We start from the raw sequence: 23,301 nt of genomic DNA, 5'->3' as shown, positions 1-23,301 counted from the left end.
GGAAGGTATGATTTCAAATTACCCGCTGTCGTGCGCCACACCCTGCCCTGACGCTTTAGACGCTGCCAAACAACTCTCGGCAGGGTTCGCCTTCGGTGACGTTGTTTTTTTTTTCCTTCAAAGCAGGCGTTTGTGCGTTGGAAATGTACCCATACCTTTGATGACGTCACCATGCGCCCCCCACTTGGCGTTGTGCGCTGCAGAGAAGCTTGAAGGGCGTCCGGATTTTAATCGGCGATTACTTCACTATTTCAAGTGCTAGCCCAAAAAGACTTCGCATGCTTTACCTGCAAGTTTCACACATTCGACCCTCTTAAGCTCGTTGATTTCTAAAACCTATGCAGTTTTCTTTTAAAGGAGTTCTTTGCCAAACTGATTCTCGGCAATCGAAACCCGTCGCTTTCCGCGTAGCTTGCGTCCTTATAGTGGCGGCGGGTTGGGACGAACGCTTTCCAGCGACGTCAACTTTGCGCGCACGGAATTTCGGTCCGTCGATTGCAAGCTGGTGTCGGCAGCAATAACGGCTGCTAGTTTTGATTCACTGGCTTCTATAGACACATTTCGTCTGCATTGGTAAAAGAAATAGCGTGGCTATCACGTTGTGATATATTCCTGTGAGCTGTGGCCTGTACGGCTGGGGGGAAAATTGGAAACGAGGTTATTTTTCTGGGACTCGCACTGTTGGATTGGTTAAGGGGGGATATCTTTACGTTACGTGTGGTAAAGGGGGGACCAGTAGGAAGCGAAAACTGGTTCGCGGACCGCGCGCGCCCGCAGCCTCCTCCCTGAGCCTCGGGCTTCCTCGGGAAGAAAAGAGGGAAGCCGGAGGCTCCCGCCTTTGGTCTTGGCTCGGCTTTGGCTCGCCGCCACTCGGGACTTTGTCTTCCCCACGATTGCCTCGCGACAGCGCTACCAATCACGTCAGGATCTGTGCAGAGCCGAACGCGCGGTCCTGCTTCCTCCCCCCGCCCCGAAGGGGAAAGAGACCGCGTGAAGCGACGGAGGGGGATTGGGGAAAAGAGGGGGGACGACAGGGGCTGAGGAATCAATCGTGTCCTCCCGCTTTCGCTTCCCTAGTTTCCTTTTTTTCTTTTCTTGGCGCTCGTCTGGGCGGTTGAGTGTAGCGCGTGGCTACCTTTTCTTTTTCTCATTCGCATTATCCAGCGCTGCCGCTCAAGCAAAGGAAATGATGGCTTCATTTAAGGAAGGGAAAACGGGAAGCCCAGAACAAAGCAAAATCCTGGGGAATAGCGCTCGGAGTTCCCCGTCTGCTTTCTCTTCGCCGGCCTGCATTTTTCGTCTGGCCGCTTCTTCAGTGTCGCATTTTGTTTTCCTGTTTGGTTTGGTTGAGTGTTTGCTCGTTTCCTTTGCTTTGTTTTCTGTTTTGTTGCCCGAGAAAGCATCGCGGGGGAAAAAAGGTCGGCGAGGAAGCGGAAGTTTCAATCTTCTTGTCAGCGTCTCTTCTCCCATTGTTTTCCTTCTGAGTCGTTTCTCCGTCTGTCTTGGCTGTCGTCTTTTCCTCCCTGCTCTCGAGACCGTTCTCTCCTCACTTGATCCCTGTAACTCGGCTCTTGATTGCGAGCGCTTCGGTGGGGAGAAAAAAATAGGGAGGTTGAAGGCCTCCCCACTCATACTGTCACCAGTAGCGATTGAAGCATTGTGGTCTTCAATCTACTGTCTCCTCGGCTTTCTACTCCGGGCGGTGTGATGAAAAGGGAATTTTTCTTAGTTTTTTTTCGCATTCCCTGGTTTTGCTACTGTTACTTGTAGCAGTTGCTACAGTACTGCTTGGCTACGCAGTTAGGGCACACTGTGGTACCAGAATAGGAAGCAGGAAGATCAAGTCAAACATGACAGGTGTTCAGGTTCCCAGCTCAGCAACCTTATATGTAGTCTGATACAACTCAAGAACGCAGCGTCTTTTCCCCTTCGAAGGACCCCCTTCCAGCCTGTGGCGTCGGCCGGTACTCATGACCTTGCTAGTGTGACAATGCAGGAAAAGCCGCCACAATGGAGAGAGGGGTTTATCCCCGACCATAGAGGTCAGGAATTATCCTCTTACATCTACCACTCCCTGCTTTGCCACACTAGCAGGCTTATGAGAATCGGCCGACGCCATTGGCTGGAAGGTGATTTTTTTGACGGGGAAAAGCTTTGGGACGTCAAACCCACCAAACCACAAACCGAACCAGATGTGATCGGGAGTGATGAGGTGAAACAGGAATGTAGTGAGCCACCATTCACGTTGCCGCATCCTCGAGATGGTGCTCTCACCTGCTTCACTCGCGCCTGCGTTTTTGTGATTTCACAGACAGGAGGAGGGAGACGGAGAGAGAGTGGTTCGTGGTCTAATTAATGCTTCCGCTCCATCATGTTCTGAGAGAATGAAGAAGATCCCGTAAGTTTTCTCCACAGTCTCGTCGGTCTGGCATTTCGCTTTGCGTTTCCTTCCTTTTTCGGAAACGTCGACGGCTTAGGCTTTCTGACCCGATATATTATATACATATATATTCGTCCCACCGAGGGACGTCGCTGCGGCCATCCTCCTGAAGGTTGCTCGCGCTTCGTTTTCGTCTTTCTCTCTCTGTTCTTTTCGTTCGTTTTTTTTGCGCTTTTTTCCTTTTTCTGGCTTACCCTGCTGAAGTAGTGGAGTGCGCGCGTGTGTTTATCTGCGCCGCCTATCGGCCGGCCTGCTGCCCCGGGAACAGGTACGATGAAAAACGATGTTTGGCGTGGCCCGAGGCCGCGGGCGTCGTAAAGACGCGCTCGGGGGGGGTCGACTCTGACGTGCGTCCCCTGTCGCGGCGGCTTCTTCCTGCGCTGCGATCGCCGTCCCATTGGTGTGCGGGATGTGACGTCGGAGGGCGCGCGTCAACGCCGGGATAAGGGTGAATCATGACGGGATTAATGGGCTTCCGACGAGTGTGCCCGAAGGGGGGCACTCCCCCTCTCTCTTTCTCTCTCTGACTGACTGACCGTCCTTCTTCACCGACGAGGAGGACGCGACACGAGGACTGGCAAACAACCTCAGCTTCCAACTTGCTTTATCCGCTCGCAATTGCGGAAAAAGGAGTAAAAAGTCCTTAGCTGTGGGTCCGAATATACTTGGAGAGTTTTGTGGGAGACACGTGTAAGCTATAAACTGAAACTGAAAGAAAGAACTTCCCTTATAAAAATGGTCTCTAGACAGTCTACGGACTTCTCATTGACTCTATTGACTTCCTATAGATATTGCTTTTTGTCTATTCATAGTCTTTAGACAAAAGTCTGCGAAAAGTGTATGGCCATCAATCTATAGATTCTCTATAGACTGTCTATGGCGTCTGTATTGCCTATAGAATGTTCTCTCCGATTTGTCTATAGAAAGTCTATAGACTTTATTAACAGAAGTCTATAGACACTCCATAGACTGTCTAAAACTTTTTTCGCGGGGGTTTCAATCCAGGGGTGGTTTTGTTGGGAACAGTTGGACGACTTGGCCTGAAAAAAAAAAAAGTGGGGGAGAGTAGTTCTATTCGCGGCAAAGCATTTCTCATACCATTTTCGCCGAAATAGATGACGCCGGTGCTGTTCTTCCATGCAAAAAAAAAGTTTTCTTTTAGGAGGTAAAGAGGGCGGTGCCGACTCAGATTTTCTTTCCCCCTACACTGCTTAGATTCGGCTGTACTCGACTCGTGCGACTCGCCTCAACTTTCTTGGGCATCCTGTTGGGGGCGCTGCCTGAAATCTAAAAATATACACCCTATGCGCCTGCGTCCCCGATCTCTTCGAAAGATGCGAGTTCGATCCCGGCCGCGGCGGCCGAATTTCTATGGAGGCGAAATTCTAGAGGTCATGCGTTGCAGAAGAACTTGCTTTGGGGCTAGTTGGTTCATGATTGAAGGCGCTCTTTGTGTCATCCCCTTTTTTCCTGTGTGTGTGTCTTTCGCGCCATTCTGAACTTCATTCTAGAGGTCCGTGTACTGTGCGATGTCAGTGCACGTTTAAAAAACCCCAGGTGGTCGAAATTTCCGGAGCCCTTCACTACGACGTCCCGCATAGCCTGAGTCGCTTTGGGACGTTAAACCCGCGTAAACCATAAACCCATCTTATAACTTTCCTGCTGGGATGAAATTCTGCCTCATCTGGGTTCGTTCCGACGGCTTTGTCTTTTTTGCTGCTCATTTATTTTCTCACTCGCTAATGCGCTGATGGATCGGAGGAACCCATCAAAGGGGCAAGAAGAGCCCTGACGCTTTGATGTTACCTCCGTTGTAGACCGGCTCTCATTATACGCCGCCGTGGACCAAGCAAAAGAAAAGATAAACCTAATCAGTGCTTCCGTGCATATTCTACAGAGCTTGTTTGGGCTGCGAGAGAGGCGGAAAATGGACCCCTAATGGCAGATAAAAGCCGTCCGCCCTATTGACATCTACGTCGACCGGATTTGCGGTGCAGTCTTATGTCGAGAATATATTCATTCAGAATTTTGCGCCGGGCTTTTCGGAACGCTGCTGTGAGATCCGATGTTGGGCGTTGCTATCATGTTCTAGCGCCACGTGCCATCAATTTTTTTTTTTTACCTGAGAAAGCAGGCAAAGAAAAAAAGTAATGATCAGGTGTTTTCTTTCCTTTGCTCTCGGGCGAACTTCGGGCGCTACGATATTAAGGGCCCTTTTTTTTTTCGTTTCGTTTCATCTCAACAGGCATGAAAGCCGCAGTGTTTTCAGACAACTCTTTGCGTTTCGAAACGCGATATTCTGCTGCATAAATGGCGTGCCATTCTTTGTGCCGGCACTAATAACAAAGAAATGAACACCGTACTAAATATAGCGTACGCATTGATTTCCTTTTCCTTTAATGCAACTTCCGAGTTCCCTTTGCCCTGAAGGAGACAAAAAAAAAACGTATTAAATTGCAGCCCGCGCTATGAGCCCAGAAAAAAGAAGGAAATCTTATCCCCTTTCATGTATAGATTAGAGTGAGCTTTGAAGCCCATCCGAAGGTCGTAATAAATAGGGGTAGGGCATTCGTGCTGGAGCAGTCGTTTTTCCGAGTTCCCTTTGCCTCGAAGGAGGTAAAAGAAAAACTTATTAAATTGCAGCCAACTATATGAGCGCAGAATAAGCAAATCTTATCCCCTTTCATGTACAGATTAGAGCTAGTTTTGAAGGCCATCCAAAGGCCGTAATAAATAGGGGTAGGGCATTCAGGCTGGAGCAGTCAAAAGCGGCCGATTCCGCTTCTCTGGCCGGATTTTTGGGCAAGTGTGAATGGGCCTTAACCTGTCGAAGAAGCTCCTTCCATCCAATGGCGTCAGCCGATTCTCATGACCCTGCTAGCGCGACAATGCAGGGAGGACACTATCCCCGGCCACGGAGGGAGACGGCTATCTGCTTTCATCTGCCACTTCCTGCATTGTCACGCTAGCGTGGCCATGAGAATTGGCCGACGCCATTAGCTGGAAGGGGGGTTCTATGACGGGGAAAAGCCACTTCGTTCTTGAGTTGTACCCGACTGTAGTACGTCTCCGCAATACAATAAGTATATATTAACTATCAAAAGGCTGACCACTCCGAATTACTTTTCGGGTGTCTCCTCTGAGCGGCGGGGACTGCGTTAAGAAGCGTAAAAGATGCGTAAGGCCGGAGTCAGTACAACGTTAAAGCTCTTTTTCAATTCCATCCTTTCTTTTCGCGTTCTTCGTTATCGGCGTAAATGTCGCCAAGCAGCCGTCGTCACCGGACTCGAGCCCGTGCTGAACAGTGAACAGGAGACAAGAGTACTGCCCAATAGCATTGGCGGGTTCTTTCAACAGTGAGAGAGAGAGAGAAAGGAACAGAAATAAGGGAGGAGAAAACCTTATAGCTTTAACGGCATAAGCAGAAGACACGACGCATGTTCTGCGTGAAATTGAAGCCTTCCCATTCGCTTCTCTCTCGTTTCTTTTTCTTCTTCTTGTAGAAATGGTGCAAGTAAGCCAAGGAGTCCAGCCTCGAGAGTGAGGGGGGGGGGAAGACAGGAAGGAGGGGAAATGGGAAGGGGTTAACGTCCGTTCAGCATTAGCCAATCGGCTGGAAGAGTCTGGGCGTCCGGAAGCGCGGGGGCGGAAGTAAAACGGGAACCAACAGATGCGGAAGCGCGGAGGAGCGGGGACTGGTGGTGGTGGTGGTTCGGGAAACAAGCTGCCGTCAAAGCAACGCTCTGTTCGCTTTATCTCTGCTCTCTTTTACAGTCCGGCAATGGAGGCTATACGGAGGGCTTTGGGCTGACTCTCTACTAGTGGGTGGTTGTTTGGTCTGGCGTCAGTGGTTGCATGATATTGACGTTCGTGTCTTTCCTCTTGTTTTGTTTGTTTGTTCCTCCCGGGTCCGGCCTTCCTCTGGGGTAGTTGTCGCAACGTGGCGTTCGGTTAGTCTGGCACCCTGCTCGTGAACATTTGTTTTTTCTCTCTCTCTCTCTCTCTCAGAAACGGCGCTGATATGAGTGAGTCGGGCTCCGGCCGAGACTTCGTTCGTTCAGCTCCTCCCCATCAGACTAGGTTATGACCTTAGGAATCCTAGGGGAGGAGAGAAAGTCGATGAGAGTTACTGAGCATCCACCAGCGTAACGGCGTCGAAGATAGGCAGCCTGCGGTCGTGAAGCGCCCGGCGAATTTCGACGGATTCGTCGGTTTCTTTGTGTACAGCCTCGCTCGAAAGTCTCTGGGCCGTAGAGTTCGCTTTCGAACCCTATGGTGGAGCCCCCTCGCGGCCACGGGGGTGGCCTGCTTTATTCTCGTTATTATCGTGTCTCGTTATTTTCTCCATTTTTTCCGTTTTTTGTTTCTCTCGTTTCGCAACGAAAGGGCTGCCCGAGAGTTCCACAACACTCCACTTGTAAACGGGAGCCTCGGACTCGCGTAAACTCCTATCCTCCTTTTGCCCGTGTGCGCCTGCGCTCCCTGTTTTCCCGTTCCTCGGATGTGGTTTTTCGGCGCCGTCCCCTTCGCTTTAGCGCCAATCCTTTTTCGTATTCGTGGAGGGGGGAAAAAAACAGGCGACTAGCCCTGTTGAAAGACACGCGTAAGCTCCCCTCGACTGACATCTCCCTCCGCACGCTCGTGTTCTTTCTTTCCTTCTTTTTTTCTTTCTTTCCTCCTTTATTTCCTTCTCTCTTTCTCCACCATCGAGGGAAGAGCATTCCGGATGTTGAGTGAGCACTGGTGGAAACGGACGAAGAATACAAAAAACGAAAGAAAGAAGGAAAGGAATGAGGACGCGGCTTGAAAGGTAATGAGAAGTGTCAGCGCCATCTTATCGGAAGGCGCGCAACTGAAGCAAAAACTGTGAAAAGCGCGGGTCCCAAATAAAGTCCCGCAAACAACTGCCGCGAAGGTGAGGCGCTGTGTGACGCCGCACGTCGGCATCGGAAGCTTCGCTATATCGCGCTCGCATTGTAAACAAACACCCAGAGAACGGGACGCAGCGACCACGAACTGCGGGGAAAAGAACGCTCCGTCTTCAAAGTCGCCCCGAACTCGCGAAACGTGCGATTCGAGACGCATTTTTTTATTTTTGCGATTTCTGGTGTTTTTTTCTTCGTCGTTGTTCTCGTAAATGTTTTGATGTTTTCGTTTTGGGTCGTCGGGTGTTCGTGGTAGTTGCGTCTTTCGCCAAACAAAATGTATTTTGTTTTGCTTGTTGCATATTGCTGTTTGTGTCGGTGTTGGTTGATTTTATTTAGACTTTGCGCCGTTTCTTTTTATTGTAGTCGGATACAACTCAAGATCGAAGCGGCTTTTCCTCGTCAGATGACTCTCTTCTAGCCAATGGCGTCGGTCGGTTCTCGTGAACCTGCTAGCGCGACAGTGCAGGGAGTGGCAGACGAAAGGGGATATTCCCCTCCCTGCATTGTCCCGCTATCAGGTTCACGAGAACCGACCGACGCCATTGTCTGGAAGAGAGTCATCTGACGGGGAAAAGCCGCTTCGATCTTGAGTTGTATCCGACCGTATCGTCTGCGAGCGGAGGGTTATTTTGCACCGCGACATTCGTGAGGCCGGGTAGTCCGCGGCCATCGTCTTGGAGATAGCGAGGTCTATCCGCTCCTTTCCCCTGCCTTCTGCCGTCACGTCCTCTCAGCAGCGGCTGACTGTTTACAGACGCTAGCGCCTCCTCTGACGTCACGACAGGAAGAGCCTGAGTTTGTTTTCGGAGCGTGTCGCTTTGTTTACGTTGGAAATGTGACCGAGTGGAGGCGAGATGTCGGAACGGAAGTTACTAGTTTCTTTTTTTATTTTCCTTTTCTTCCTGTTTCGTGCGGACGTGTCGCGTGTGGGTGCGCGCTTTTCCTCATATTACTGGAAAGTCAAAAACATTGTCCGCAGCTAGCGTATGCCTAAGCCTCATTTTTCGCGCATTCAGTATGCGAGGGGACACCAGGTGAATTTTTGGCCACGTTTCACCGTAGAGACGGAGCAGCGACATGTCGGCTTATGCTTCGAGCGGTCTGATTCGTTTTAATCTTGCGGAGTTGTAACTCCGAAAACTATATGTTCATATCTCCCCAGCTAGTTTTACTCGCTCGAAAAAGGGAAGTTTAAGCGTTCGCTGGTCAGGAGCTAACGTGTCAAGCCGGGAAATGTGTCCGGCGTAAAAGTTTAAAAAAAAAAGCTGTTTGTAGTATACCGTGCGTTTTCTTAGTCCCGTGACTTCTAGTAGATTGTCTGCCCGCTGATGTTGACCTACTCCGGTCGCTGCAACTGCCGTTCGCTGGTGAAAAAATGTGAGGAGGAGGATTCAAGGAACACGGGAGTTGATGTAACTGTCTCATTCTGGGTGGAACGCATGTGCCGTGCCGTGACCGAAGGGAAAAAGGGGACGGAGAGGAAGAAATTAGGGTGCACTCATGAGCGAAATTCCTTGGGCGTGTTAATCCGGAGCCGTGTGAATCCGGAGCCCTCGTCCACGGTGTCTCTCATAGCTTCGGGACGCTAAACCCCACGTACCAGATTGTTTCCATATCAAGTGAATCTCTACAGAATGGAGGTAACCCTCACCTTTTGATGCATTTTTGCCGCTTCATGGGGAGCCCCCGTAAGGCTTGAAATAAAAATTCAGGGGCACTTTGGCTCTCTAAAATGCTGCAAGGTGAAAGCGTTTCCTGGCCACTGTTTGTTTATATTTACTCTTTTATTTTTCATATTGTTTTTTTTTATTTATTTTTGTTCCTTTTCTTAATTTTATTGTTTTTATTTTATTTTCACATCATATTTTTATTTTATTTTTGTTTATTTTCTTATCTTTACTCTTTATTTTCCTTTTCTTGACTTTACTCCTTTTATTTTATTTATGAAGCCCATGCATTCACTAGATGCGCCTTTATTCATGCTGGAACCTTGAGCCTTTTAAGCAGTGACGCCGAAAGGCGAACGAATTTGCCGACGCGTCTGTCGACACGGCTGCCGACGCGTCTGCTAACGACAGTATGAGGCATTAAAGGCTTTCGCCTTAAAATCACGTGATGGCCCGGAGACTTTTGACCGAGCCTGCGTACACCACGCGCGCTCTATAGGGCGTGCGGTAGCGCGTCCATTTGGCCTGTGTTTAGGACCGTGGTGTGTGAAGCTTACACGAAAAGAAAAAAACGCGGTGTAGTCGGTATGAGCCCTCCAATCTACTTTGGCATTGAGTTATGAACAAGCGTAGCCCCAACAAAATTTTTAGAATACCAGGCGGAAACAGGAAGCCATGTCGCCTGTATCTCGTAGATGTATCGGAAAGAGATTACGTGGTTATCCGAGATTAAAGTGTCTTGGTCTTCACGCGAGTATTTTTCGCTTTACGTTACACACACACAAAAAAAAACGTAGTTTGTGTCCTAGTTTTGGATCAGAGAGACCTGTAACTCTAAATCCTCTTCCAGAAAATAACCAAATACGCTGAGAGCGAAGCGTCGGTGTATGTGGGGCAAGAGTCTGAGAGAACGAAGGTGCCGAGGAAAGCCGAGAAAGAGCGAGGCAGGCGAGCTCCGACTGCAGCGTCGGGTAGAGGATTGAGAGGGGGGGGGGGGGGGGGAGAGGGAGAGTATATATAAGCTCGATTTCCGTTTCCAAGCCGGCGCTATACCGTGATTCGGCGGCGTCGATTCGAAGTCGACCGAGCGTTTCGCGCCGGCGCCTTTTCCCCCCCTAGCTCCGGTGGACGAAAACGCATTCGCTCTTCTTGCCTTTCTTTTCTTTCTTTTTTAAGCCAAGTTTTTCGTCTCCCTCTCTTTGTTGCGCTCGTTATATACACTGGGGCTTGCGTATTTCGGGTGTACGTGAGCGCGCGCGGGGTGCGTGCGCTTTCTCCGTCGAGCGAAGGCGGCAGCGGGATTTTGTAAGCAAACGCCGTCGGGGCGGTCGGGGTTTTTCGGGTTGTGTAGCCGGAGGGCGGCTCACCCAGGGTGCAGGAGGAAGCCAGGTTGGAAAAATACGCAGCGCCGCCTGGAAGTTACGGTGACGCGAAAAAGGGGCGCACGGCAGCCTGGATTTCCTCTCGTCTATAGCTTATTTTGTTCGTCTTCTCTGTTTGGAGCTCTCGGTGGAGTAGCTGAATAAACATTTTGCAGTCGTAAATTCTCGAGGCGGTGCCGCGCGCCCGGAGGCCCCGCCAGCAGATCGAAGGGAAGCTCGCTGCTTCGGCTTTGACGTATTTCCTTTTTTTTTTTTGCAGCGAAAAAGTATAAGCTATAGGTGAGCTTACCTTACGCTGGAGCGGCTTTCGATATTGTGACTGCGCACTTCGACTTCCAGGAGGAGACGGAGGGTTGCATATCCTTGCCACTTCAGAAAGTAGGGAAAGTGGTCGGGTTGGCGTCGAGAGTCCCCTGCGTCAGTGTTCGTGCGTATTGTCGTGCGAAAATTCGTATCGCGTGCCTTCCGGATTTTCGCTTCCGGATTTTCGCTCCCGTTATTGGACTCTGTAAGCGCGAAAAGTGCTAGAGTAGGAATCGATGTTTGGCAGTGTTTGAAATTTGGTTTCCACTTTTAATCCTTGAAACCTTGTTCCATAGCCCAACCGATTCATTTATTGCTGCTGTCGTTGCAGATTTCCAAGCCTTGGTTCAGTTTTTACTAGTGGGCGCATGCGTCGTGGTAGCCGTTTTGTGAATGTTGCTGGTCTTTCGTCAATAAAATGTTTACTGTATCCTTGTCACTACAAGCGAGAGTCAAAAGGCGAGAGAAGCGGCGAGGTCTCATTTCCATGTGCAAACTTTCTCGTATTCAGGCGCACGTATTCGAAGGAGAGGTCCCGTCCATTGCAGAAGTTTTCAGTGTTCTGGATAAGCTTTTAGTCTCTGAAGTGTACGGCAAGGACAACTACCTCGTCTCTCCTGCTGAGCCTCGCAAACGAAATGCGTTTGAATGCGTTGGCGAAGATCGAGGCGTTGATCGATGTAAGTGGTGTGGCTGTCTCAGTAGGTCCCGTTGTTCGCGGCTAACTTGGTTCACTACACGCTGCCTTACTTAAACAGCGTCTCGCCGAAAAGTTTCAGCGGTGTTCGAAGAGTTACACCCAGTCGGCAGCTCTTCGCATCCCGCCGATTGCAGCCGCGATCTACCGCGTCGAATGCGGCCGCTTTTAACCCTCGCTTGTCTCACCCGATAGAAAAGACGCACACAACTCGGAGCGGTGTTCCTCCATTGCTGTATATACAGTTTCGCTACGCGTCGGATGCCTGCGCCGCCGTGTCGAGTTTCCGCTCGAGCTGAGAGAGAGGGATCGCCGGGCTTTCCGCAACGAGCATGTCGGTTGCATCGGCGTAGTTCGGAAGTGGGTGTATCGGATGCCGTTCGCGGCGCTCATTAATTCTAGGGCATGCTGTCGTCAGCCTGCAGCTCATTGAAGGCTTCTCTATACTGCGCCGCTGTATACTCTCGTTCCGCGCTGTCGACACTCTCGTCCCTCTTTCGTTCCCTTTCGTCCCTAAATATCGAACAAAATCTTTCCCATTCCCGCGCGCTTCCCTATTTCCTTTACCACCGCGTTCGGGCCCGAGGTAACTTGCATGAACCCTCGTAGATCGTCCTGAGAATCTTCGTACGAAGCGTTCCCGATCTTTCCTGTTGAGCCGTAAGCATCCGCCCTCTCCCCATTTTCTTTTATATTCGGCGCAGGCTCCGATTCGCGCGCACCCCTTTCTGACGCCATGTAATTAGCGACCCGGGCTTTCCTTCTCTTTTCCCGCTCTTCCCTCTACGTGCCGTAGCATCCCGCCTACTTCTTCCTGATCCGGCATCACGCGATCCCTATTTTCCCCCACTTCTGACCCTCGCCGTCTCCCACATATCCTCTTTTCTTGCCTCCCGTCCCCTTTCCCGAATGGAAGGGAAAGGGCGCGGGTTGATACCACGCGATCCCTATGTTCCCTACTTCCCTCTCTCGGATCTCACTCTCTCATCCAGCGTCGGCCTAAAAACCGCCCTTTAATGGAGTTTCCGTGTTGGCCGTGTTTTGCCGTGTGTCGGCTCGTTTGCGCGTCCCTCCCTTTATCCCCCGCCGCTTCCCTATTTATTTGTTTTCTTCGGCCGATGACGCGATCTTCCGCACCCGGTGTATGTCTTTGTACGGCGACTGCCGCGGTTTTGTTATCCAAAAGTAGACCCCCCCCCCCCCTCGCGGGGAAAAGCGCAGCCTGCAGCGTATACTCTTACTTCGCGTATGGCGAGCGCGCGTTGTCGCTCGCGGCGCTTGTCACGCACCGAAAACAAATGGGGAAGTGGGGACACGGAACGCTTTTAATTTCCCCTCCGTCCCCATCATCTCGCGCTCCAGCGGCTCGGTTTGCGGAAATGCGCCGCTCATCTATTTTTTCTACATTAATGGCATCGTGGCCCTCGTAGTTAGACACAAAGGTTTACAACTAACCCGCTGCGCTTGCCGGATTCTGCGTCGCATATTACGTCGTGCAGTTTTTTTTGTCTTCGTGATACGCACAACACTACGTTGTGGACGTCGTGTAGTTTTTTTGTCGGACTGCTCTAAAAAACTACATTATCGTCTGCAGTTGAGTCGATCGGTAGGCCCGGTGGTCGTTCGTTGTAATGGCTTTATTGACTGTCGCTAATTTCACGGGAGTGGAGCCGAACGGAGTGGTCTAAATGTTCCGGAGAGCCGCCGCGGTGGCTCAGTGGCTATGGTGCTCGGCTGCTGACCCAAAAGACGCGGGTTCGATCCCGGCCGCGGCGACTGGAATTTCTTTGGAGGAGAAATTCCAGAGGCCCGTGTACTGTGCGATGTCAGTGCACGTTAAAGAACCCCAGGTGGTCGAAATTTCCGGAGCCCTCCACTACGGCGTCTCTCATAGCCTTAGTCGCTTTGGGACGTTAAACCCCATAAAACCTAAACCTAAATGTTCCGGAGGTCCGAAATATGCGACGGCGCGGGAACGCATTAACATTGATCGGCGCTTCTGTGCTTGAATCGCTTCGAATGAAAAAAAGAAAAAAAAAACGCATCGACCGAAGTTTTCCACGGCTGCTGCAATGAAAACTCTTCCTGCATTACAATGCCGATTGTTCTCATGGCAGTTATTGGTAGTTGTCATGGAAGTAGAAAGTGTCGTGGATAACGCCGTGACTGTCGCCGTGGTATGCGCCAGTATATTCCTTTCTCCTTTGAACCATCATGGCTGCTTGTACTATGCTTGGAAATTCTTCTATGCCAGCACTATTTCTGTATTTCTGGTGGTAATGGTTCGGTCCTAGCGGTGAAAGTATCCTTTTAGTGGAGTTACAAGTAGCGGTAGAAGTCGTCGCAGTACAGTCGTACTCCAGGATGCAGAACGATAACGCGAAGGGAGAGGAAGTACAGAAGAATGCTCTCACATTTCCTCTGCATTAGTCTAATTTATCGCTTTTTTTTTCTCCTCTACGCTCAGCGTGCGTTCGTCACCTTATACCGGGAGAGGAAGTTAGTTCGTGGCAGTGTGTTTCGCGGTAAACGTCCTCGCTCAGCATTGGCCAGCGTAGTTCTTTTTCTCCAATTGGGGTATGCGTGGTTCTGTAAGGAGTATTCACCGACGTCACAGCGGTAGTCGTTTTGTTGTACGCGTGGATCACTGTCAAAGGCCTCCGGCGTGTCTAAAGTGGTTATCGCCTCCCGCTCCGGCCTGCAACGCTGTAGCCAGGCGGGGAAGAACAAAATAGGCTGGCTCGTGACGTCACGTGAGTGCCCCTCTATTCGAAGTGAAGGAAAAGGAATGCATCCAGAGTGGTCGGCTTAAACTTGTTCCTGCTGCCTTTTGCTAGAGTCACAGTATAGGACTTGGCGGTATTGCAGGTTTCTTTCGTCCGCAGGCTCTGGTACTGTGTCGATCTGCGTCTTTGGTCCTGGCCGCGCCGGTGGCATGTCGATGGAGGCGAAATCGTCAATGCGCGCCATATTTCGGTGCGAACGTCGTAAGCGTCTCGGAATTAACTCGAAGCCTTCCCGTACGGCCGGCCTTTCATACCACGTGTGCAACTTTGCCACGTGGACATTTTTGTTTGTTCGTTCCTTAGGCGTATATGCTGACTGGCAATATGGGGGAGCCAGCGAACGAATAGCCGGCGTTGTTTTATGCGGTTCGCCATTGTCTTGCTGCCTGTGTTAAGTAACAAGAAGCTGCGTATACTTCGCTCCCGCTGTTCGTGTCACTTGTGTACTGCTTTCCTGTGCAAGCTCCGCCTAGCGCGAAGATACGAAGACCCTTTCGGAGGGATAATTGTGGGACGAAGGCTTTCGTGCGGCGAATTGCGTTCGAGCGGTGTTTTCGTGATAGTTATCGCGATGGGCGGGGCCCCGTTCTCTTCTTGGTGAGATTGGCTGGTAGGGGAGGGGGGTTCTGTTTTGTACAAGCCGCTAGAGTCTTCGTTGAGAGTGGTGTCGTCGCGTATGCCGCCAGGAGTTGCCGCAGAACTCTTCGAATGCAGTTGAAGAAGGTTAAAGGCTTCACTATAGACTGCCTGCGCTGTATATTTACATTTGCACGTACAAAGTTGCGTTTACTAATGCACTTACCCCGATGCCGCAAGTTTTCTCTTCTTTACACCTCCTCCTTCTTCAAACGTGGCAGATAACCCCCCCCCCCCCCCCCCCCCTTTCCGAGTCATCTCCAGGAGTTGCCCAGGAGCGCCAAGCGGCGGCCGCGGCGGCGCGAAGGGCATTATCTGGTCGTCTTGGCAGGCATCGGAAACAAGGAAAATAAAACGGAAATATAGACGCTAGTGTAGAAAGTACGGGTTTGAGTTTCCTTTAAAGAAAAGATAAGGGCATACAGCCTAACAGAGATATCAAGTCCCTCTACGGACTTGGTCTTGCTCCCCTCTGAGTTTTTTTTTTTTTTTTCTCCCTCGCTGTCAGTAGATCGATACAAGCGCAGCCTGCGAGAGATTGATGGTTCCGGTTTTTTCTTCCGGTTGTATGCGCGCGTGTGTGTGCGTGTGTGTGCGTTTGTCTTTTGAGCCTCGGAATTGTCCGTATCGGGCCACACGCGGCTGCCCCCTTGTCCGTCGACCTCCGGCCTCCGGCGAGGGACCTCTACGATGCACCTCTTCTTCCTTGTGGTCCGCCGTTCTCCCTCCCGGCGGGGTGGCCGCTGCTTTTGAGCGCCGCGCCCCTCCATTGCTTCGCTGGCGCTACTGGCTCGTTGAATCTTTTTCAAAAATAAAAAAAAAAAAGCCAGGAAGAGGGCCACGGACACTTTTTGAAATTCAATACACTACTCATTGAGCTGCCGTCGCTTCCGTCTTTTCCTTGGCGGCTTTCTTTTCTCTTTAGGCGCATCAGCTTGGGACGCGTCAACAGAGGGAGACGGAGTATGGCGGTGATAGAAGGGATGCTGCGTATGGAGTAGTAGCCCAGGGCACGGCCTCGGGAAGACTTGATAACGATAACGGTGTTGAATCATATATTTATTGTTCGTTTTTTTTTTTTAGACTCGGACCCCGCTTCTTGCGCTTTGAGTCTGCAATGTAAATATCGCTTTCGCACGCTTTGGCTATGCTTTAAGTGAAGCTTATAGTTAACGGGTCTTCTCTCCGCTGTTGCTTTGTTGTTTGCTGTGTTTCTTGCTCTGAGCTCAGAAGAACAGAAATAAAGGGGGGGGGGGGGGGGGGGGGGTGATATGTTGAGATGAAATGACTTCTTGTTCTGCTGGATGCGAGTTTCCTGTTGCTTTAGTTTCGGATGCCTCCCGAGATCACACTGCCGATGTGGGGCACCTTAACGCTACCAGGACTACTATTCGCACGCGCGTTAGGCGATGGCAGTGTCCTGAAGCTGTCCTCCGATACCAGTAGTTAATGGCTTTAATCGTCTGAGGAGAAATGACCACGGTTCGCCGTATACGAACTGCTCTTAAATTTGAAACGGTCGGGTGCTGAAAGAGGAGGGGTATGTACTCGCATTAACTGCTTGCGTTGAAACCTGCAGGAAGCAGGAGCACGGAAAGTTGCGTCTGCGTCAGTTCGAGCGGGGGGAGAGGGAAGGGGAGGGGTTATAGCGTCGTTTACATGAATACGACTGAAGTCGACTCGACTCCATTTTTTTAGGGAGAATGTCAAAACGTCGAGGGAGAGAGTAGAGGACGAGTCGCGCCTTTCTCGACTCAAAAAAGCGACTCAAGACGCATTCTGTCGCGTGCATGGAAGATCAGGTTCACCTTGTGCAATTCACTATGCTGGCTTTTGCTCCGCCCGTGTCTCCCAAGAAAAACGACCCGTTTCTCCCGCGAAGCTTCTTTCCTGGGAATACAGACGGGGGAGAGCTCGTTTTGAGGGCGCGTTCATATATGTGTTCCTATGGGGCGTTTTTTTTTTTGTTGTTGTTTTCCAAGTTGCGCCTCTAGCGGTCTCCCAGCGCCAGGCCCAACAAGCGCTCATATGGCAGCTATTGCGCAACTCCGGCGAATGCATTTCGCGGAAGATGCTTACGGGCAGCCGACGCCGCGCTGCTTCTAACGCCAACCAGACCGCGCGTGCATCGTAGCGCGAAATTAGCCGCAGCGACGTTCTGGTGTCGTTTTCTCCGGCGAACCCTATCGCAACCACTTCTCGCGCCCTCTGTCGCCAAGCCTGGCGACTGTCTGCGTACTTTTCCGTACCAATGATCTTCCATTACGCAAGAGTTGAGTGAACAGAGACGAGATTTCGCTGGGCCGTGCAAACATCGCCGTGGAGTGTGTAACGCAATCAGCTGTTGGCACGGGAGCACTCTGTGGAGCTCGTTGCTCTTACGCATGTTGGTGCATCTGCGGGTCTGTTTCTGTCCGCGTCGTCCTTTCCTGCTCGATACAACTCAAGAACGAAGTGGCTTTTCCGATGTCACAGGACAAGCCAGTGGCGTCGGCCGATTCTCATCACCCTGCTAGCGTGACCATGCAGGGAGTGGCAGATGAAAGGAGGTAGTGTCATCCCTCCATGGTAGGGGATAGTCCCCCTCCCTGTATTGTCACGCTATAGCAGGGTCACGAGAATCGGCCGACGCCATTGGCTGGAATGGGGTCCTTTGACGGGGAAAATCAGCTTTGTTTTTGTAGCGAAAGCTACATTGGCCACGAACTTGCGATTTCGCTGTGGCGGTGCTCCGAGGAGGCACAGATACCGGCCTTGAGATGTTGCCTAGCAACCGCCGCAGCTGGCGGACGCCGCGCGCTCGCCGCGCCATCTGGCATGACGTCACACCCCGCGCGGAGCCGCCGCCGCCGTTTGGTATGACGTCACACACCGCTTGCCTCGTTGTTGCACTCGCCTCCGCTTTCGCTGCGCATATCCTGGCATAGCCGAGCTGAGCCACTACCAATGTTTTAGTTGTGCCAGACTATAGGCGCACAGTTTGCGCGCTGGGAGGTGTTTATCGACTTCGCTAATGGTTAATAAAACTTTTCGATAGTCTGGTTCCTCCTCCGTGGCGCCCGTGCACTGTCTGAACTCTGCACGACGGCGCACCAATTAATGCAAGCTCTTCGAGCGCTGCGCACATTTCTCCCTTTTTTTTTTTATCTGGCTCCCGATTGCGCCAGTACGGAAATAATCGGCGATGGCGTGCCACCCGAGCTGCCGTTTTTTTTTTCGGGTTACTACGCTAAACTGTCCGCGCCGCCAACTTTGCGTAGCTGGCGCTTTAATGAACACCGCATTTCGCATGCACGCTCCGCGTGCTGCGCAGTTTCCGGGAACCTGCAGGTAAACTTTCCCGTGCAGCTATTTCCGCCAGCTTGATCAGTTTGCATGCCGGGAATATCGCGTAGCGGTTGGGTTAGCGCTGGTTGGCTCGTTATATAGTCTGTGTTTTAATAATTTGCGGCCGCCCGGCGAGGAAGTCTAAGACCTGCCTTATTGGGACAGAACAGATGTTTTGGCAAGTAGGTGCATATTTATGATGAAAAACGACGCGATCTAGATCGAACACACACGAGCGCTTGTGGTGTCGTTTTTTTTTCTTTTGTTCTGTGTTTAGCCGGATACAACTCAAGAACGAAGGGGCTTTTCCCCGTCAAAGGACACCCCATTCCAGCCAATGGCGGCGGCCGATCCTTATGAACCTGCTGGTATGACAATGCAGGGAGGGAACTATCCGGGGCCATGGAAGAAGTGTACTGTCTCCTTTAATCTACCACTCCTTGCATTGTCAAGGTTGCAGGCTCATGAGAATCGCCCGACGCCATTGACTGGAAGGGGGAGGGGGGTGCTTTGGCGGAGAAAAACCGCTTCGTTTCCGAGCTGTATCCGACTATAGTTCGCACTGTTTTTTAATTATGCTTATTGGGGCACCCCACTGCTAGGCGGAGTTCACCATTTTTTGCATTTGTGGAGGTTTTGAGGTTAGTGCGATGAGAATGGCTATCCGCCTATCTGGGTCATGGAAACCCTATACAGCAGGTCCTCATTCACCCTCGCTCCTAGTGCCCCCCCCCCCCCCCCTTACCCTGCTATGCTATAGGGCAGAGCCGCCATCACAGGCATTTTATGTAAACACAGTGTGCATAGACACCTCGAGATCGCCACGGCTTGTTTCAACGCGATTCTTGATCCTTTGTATGCGTTTTCGCCGGGTCTTGTGGTTATGCAACAGCTACTTAAATCCTCGCCGTGTACGAAACGCACCTCTGGCAACCTTCCTATACCGAAGCTGCCGCTGCACCGTGGTTTATGTATCCGCCACAGAGGTGTTGAGGTGGCGAGTTCGAATCCCACGGCGGACCCCTCTCGGTCTGTAAGCCGTGGCGTCCTGCTCTCTGTGGGGAAGGTTCGCTTCAATAGACGTCGCAATACCATACACCCCCCCCCCCCCTCTCCCACCCCTCGTAGCTTTTATCTCGGTGATCATGCACGGTTACCAGACTGACCATCGAGCTTGGTTACAACGATAGCGTATAGAACAGCAGAACACAGTAAGGACAGCGCCACAACTTGTCAACGAACTTCCACTTCGTTGCTTATCCGAAAAGGCTTACTTTGCTTGCCGTAGAGCCCTTCTGCAAGAAACACGATCGTGTAGCCGATGATCCGACGCCCGTCAGCCGAGCAACCCGTCATGAATGTGGGACGCAGGCCACGGCTCTACAGCCACTTTGAGACGGGTATAGCTCGTCATATACGCCCTATACTCCGCGGCGCTGGCAGCGAGCGAGAGATGCTCTGCGGAAGAAAATCGGGGCTACACAACACGGCTCCGCGCGGCCGCGATAAGCGTCCGCGGCGCGGATCAGCGGGGATTAGGCTGTCACTGCTTTCGGGCCGGCCGTGATCGGAAAATCGCGTCGCGGATTGCACCCCCCCCCCCCCCCCCCCCCGCCCCCCCACTCCGCGCCTCTTCGTCTGGGGCAAAGTTCTGAGCTTTCGCCGCTCTGCTGTGTCGCGGAGATTCTCTGCGTGGCTAACTTGTTTTATCGTGCGCCCCAGCGTGTTCGAATGAAAGCGGCTACGTTGTGTTTTTATGCGGTTGCAATGTCGTTCACGAGCGTTGTTCTTAACGTTGCTTATTGGCCTGATATTGCTTTCCCGTACTTGTGTCAACTCTTCTTTCCTAGCGGGTATTCCTCAGCCGTCAGTCTGCTTTGATCCCGCCGAACATGCCAGGCATAATACGCGGCGTCGCATGGCCTTCACTTTTTTTTTTTTTCATAAATCCAAGCTATTTTCTTCTGTTCTTCCCTGGATGTTCTTTTGCCTTGCTGCCTTCGTGCTCTGCTGTTCTTTTCACCCGCGAACGGTTTGTAATCCCCGTAGTTTACGCCAATTTTTTGGTTTCTTCGAACGGCGTGGGCGCTATCCCGAATCCGGGTTATTCCTTTTTTGCCTCGCCTCATTTCGCTCAGCGTATTTCCGTTGATCGGCAGCTCTGCCACTCAGCGGGCTCTATCGACATTGCGCATTCTGCAACGTACGCTCCGAGTTTGACGGCGGCCTTTCAGATACTCATCCCTCCCCCCCCCCCCGCACACACACACACACACTTTACCTAATTTTTCTGCATGTGTGATAACAACGGGATTAGAACAGAAAAAAGGGAGGGGGTGTTCTTCGAAGTTGCCTCTTAGCGATTCCTGACGGGGCCCTCCTGGCACTTCGTTCGGTCTGTCGATGTTTTTCTCCCATGGCGCGCGCTCCCACGGCTTTCGATTGGCGTGTGTGCATCCTTGCTCGGAGTACATGTTATCGCCGTCGATCTTGATGCCTTCGATTGTGCCGCGCGAACCGGGGCAGCCTTCGTCGCTCCCCACTCCCAACTTCTTTTCGCCGCTCCTACTCTTGCCCTTTTATCCCCACCGTGAACTGCGCTGTCGCAACACACCTCCTCTTTTTCTCTCTCCTGTACCTAGCGGAGCTTCACCTCAGGTCTGCCGCGTCTGCGTCTTTCGTCAAGACCCCCCCCCCCCCCCCTGCCTTCTTTTTTTTGCTTCGGCCGATGAGACACGTTCGCGGTGCTCGTTGCCTCAGGCGAGGGATTACGTTTGCGTTTGTCTCGCGGAATGAACGTGCACCCCTGTCTCTCTCTCTCTCTCCCCCCCCCCCCCTTCCCGTTCGTCGGGATGCAGTGCTCGTCCCCAGTCTCCCCTTCTTTTGTCTTTAGTGTTTTCCTGACAGTGCACCTCGAAGACGCGCCTCCCCGCGCATGCCCCTCGGGCTGAATGCTGATGAGTGACGCAACGTTTCGGCTGCTGGGGGCTACAATCGCGTGGGAAGTGTCGTCATCGATCCGCTATACGGTTGCCCGCTTCTTTCTGCTGTCGCTCTGACTTTGACTATATATGGAAGAACCCGAGCGTTGTCGTTGAACGCCGCCAAGTTGTCTTCTTCACCTCGGGCGTTCCCTCTCCCCCCCCCCCCTCCATTTTTTTTAACTGTGGCACCTTGGCGCCTTTTTGTCCTTGTTTCCCTTTTGGCGCGCTGTTCTGTTCCTGGCTAGTGTTGGCGCGCTGTGAATTTTTTTTTTTTTTTCAAGCACGCTCCGTCGTTTCAACCGACGGTTTGCACTATAGAAACTGCGCCACATCTCCTGTTCGTCGTATCCTGCTTTGTGTTCACGCTGCTCGCCTCTGCTTGTGTCCTTTCCGTTCGATATACACGGTGTTTAGAGTAGTACAAATGAAGTTTTAGCACCGCCGTACGGTAAACAGGGCAACTATACAGTAACTGCGAGCGTACGGAAAATGTGGCTTGGCATGTGTGGCTAAGGTTGCAACGGCAACGCTTTACCGTATTTGCCGTATGGCTATCCCGCTGTGCTAAAAGTCTCTTGGATCGACAGTAGCGCATGCGGACGTTGGTACCATCACGTTGCTAGGCCTTCGTTTTCGCAGTTCGCGAGACGCAGGGCCAGTGCGCCGCTTTGTTATCAAGTCGACCGGTCAGAGTCTAGACAGCAAGCGGCCCTCCATTGTTTCCGAGCGATATCGAACTCGCCAGCGTGATCGTTGGCATGCCGAACATGCGCCTAATTACTTGCCGTTTGAACGATTAGGTAACTGAGCTCTAGGCTGTGACATCGCTCCTTATCATTTAGGTCAAGCGCGATAACTGCATCCTGACACCGTCGTTAGGGGCAACGACTCGGAAAAGCACGGTTTGATGACGTGTCTGGCGGCACCGCCGATGCTTCAGTCGTTGAACTTTGAACGAGCCGAGTGCTGTTATCGATTGAGAGGCTAGCTAAGCGTCCGTGTTCGCTGAACACGGTGGTTTTCCGTGAACAGCCGCACTGCTGTCCCAGTACATGTTCGCCGCTACGTTTCTTCCCGAGCCGAAAAAATGTCCGGGTCGGAGTAAAGATGGAGAACGCGGCCATAGCCCCCCTCCCTTCCGGCCGCGGTGCTTTTTTTTTTCTTTTGTTTAGTTTGTTTCCCCACCCCGCTTCCCTCACGCTACGTATACCGATGTGCGTGGTCGTGTATGCTGTATATATACTGCGAAGAATGCGGTCGTTGTCCTCCCGGCGGCGTCGTCCCGGGTTAACGCCGCCAATCGGCGCTTGGCGCGAGGAATCGACTCGTCAAAAGACGGCGCTCCCTGCGCCATTTGCGGAACGACTCTCTTAAGAACGCGCGCCATTGTTTCCGTCGCCGCGGAGAGGAGAGGAGAGCGCGGCGTGGCGCCTTCTTCGTTCGGGGCCCGCGGTAGCGGCATTAATTCCTATAGGTCCTCCGCGAAGACCCTGCCAGCGAACTGCGCGGGTGAAAGAGAGGGAGATTTGTCTGGTGGTCGTGACGTCGCCCTCAGTCGACTCGGGGTGCTGCTTTTGGTTGTTCCATTGCAGTGACTTCTATAGCTTATCCTTGTTCTTTTACATACTGTCTAAAGGAACATTTTTCAGCTCTGTGCCTGCTTCGGGCACTGGTCTATCAGTGGTCTCAGATCCCCGAAAGATGTCCTTAAGATCCCCGAAAGATGTATAATTTGGGTATCGATATAGCCACGGGATCGGTGTGACGTCACATCCTCCGGAAGTCGTCAGGGCATAGTGTCCTCGGCTTTCGACTTCAACACTTTAGTTGCCAATGTGTCTTCGCAATTTTTTTTTCTTTTTTAAGTGGGGGGGGGGGGGGTGTACTGTCGCGAAATATCATATATTCAACCTAAGACACGTCTTCGTGCGTCTGTTAGATCTGCTGAGGGCGGTTAGTCGCCGTTTCGTAATTCGTTTAAAGGGGTCGAATTACAAAACTATACTGTTTCCCCTTCGTTTCCCGTCGTTTGAGTCAGCGCCGGCCGGAACGGGCGCAGCCGGCATATGGGGCCCGTACAGGAGTTGGTGTGCCTTTTCAAATCTACCGAGCCAACGGAGCAGGCACGTTCGTAAACAGTGTTCAGCCCAA

General features: G+C 51.9%; 1 protein-coding gene across 19 annotated transcripts in view; it reads left to right on the top strand.

Moving 5' to 3' along the window:
• Positions 1-23,301, top strand: part of LOC149328933 (CUGBP Elav-like family member 2) — a 572,935-nt gene that overhangs the window by 370,165 nt on the left and 179,469 nt on the right. The window lies entirely within an intron of this gene.

This window comes from Amblyomma mixtum, chromosome 9 (assembly GCF_055824585.1).
Source record: "Amblyomma mixtum isolate Tamu chromosome 9, ASM5582458v1, whole genome shotgun sequence".
NCBI classification, from domain to species: Eukaryota; Metazoa; Arthropoda; class Arachnida; order Ixodida; family Ixodidae; genus Amblyomma; species Amblyomma mixtum.
Note: the sequence above shows the minus strand (reverse complement) of the source record. Positions and strands in the feature narration are given on the sequence as shown.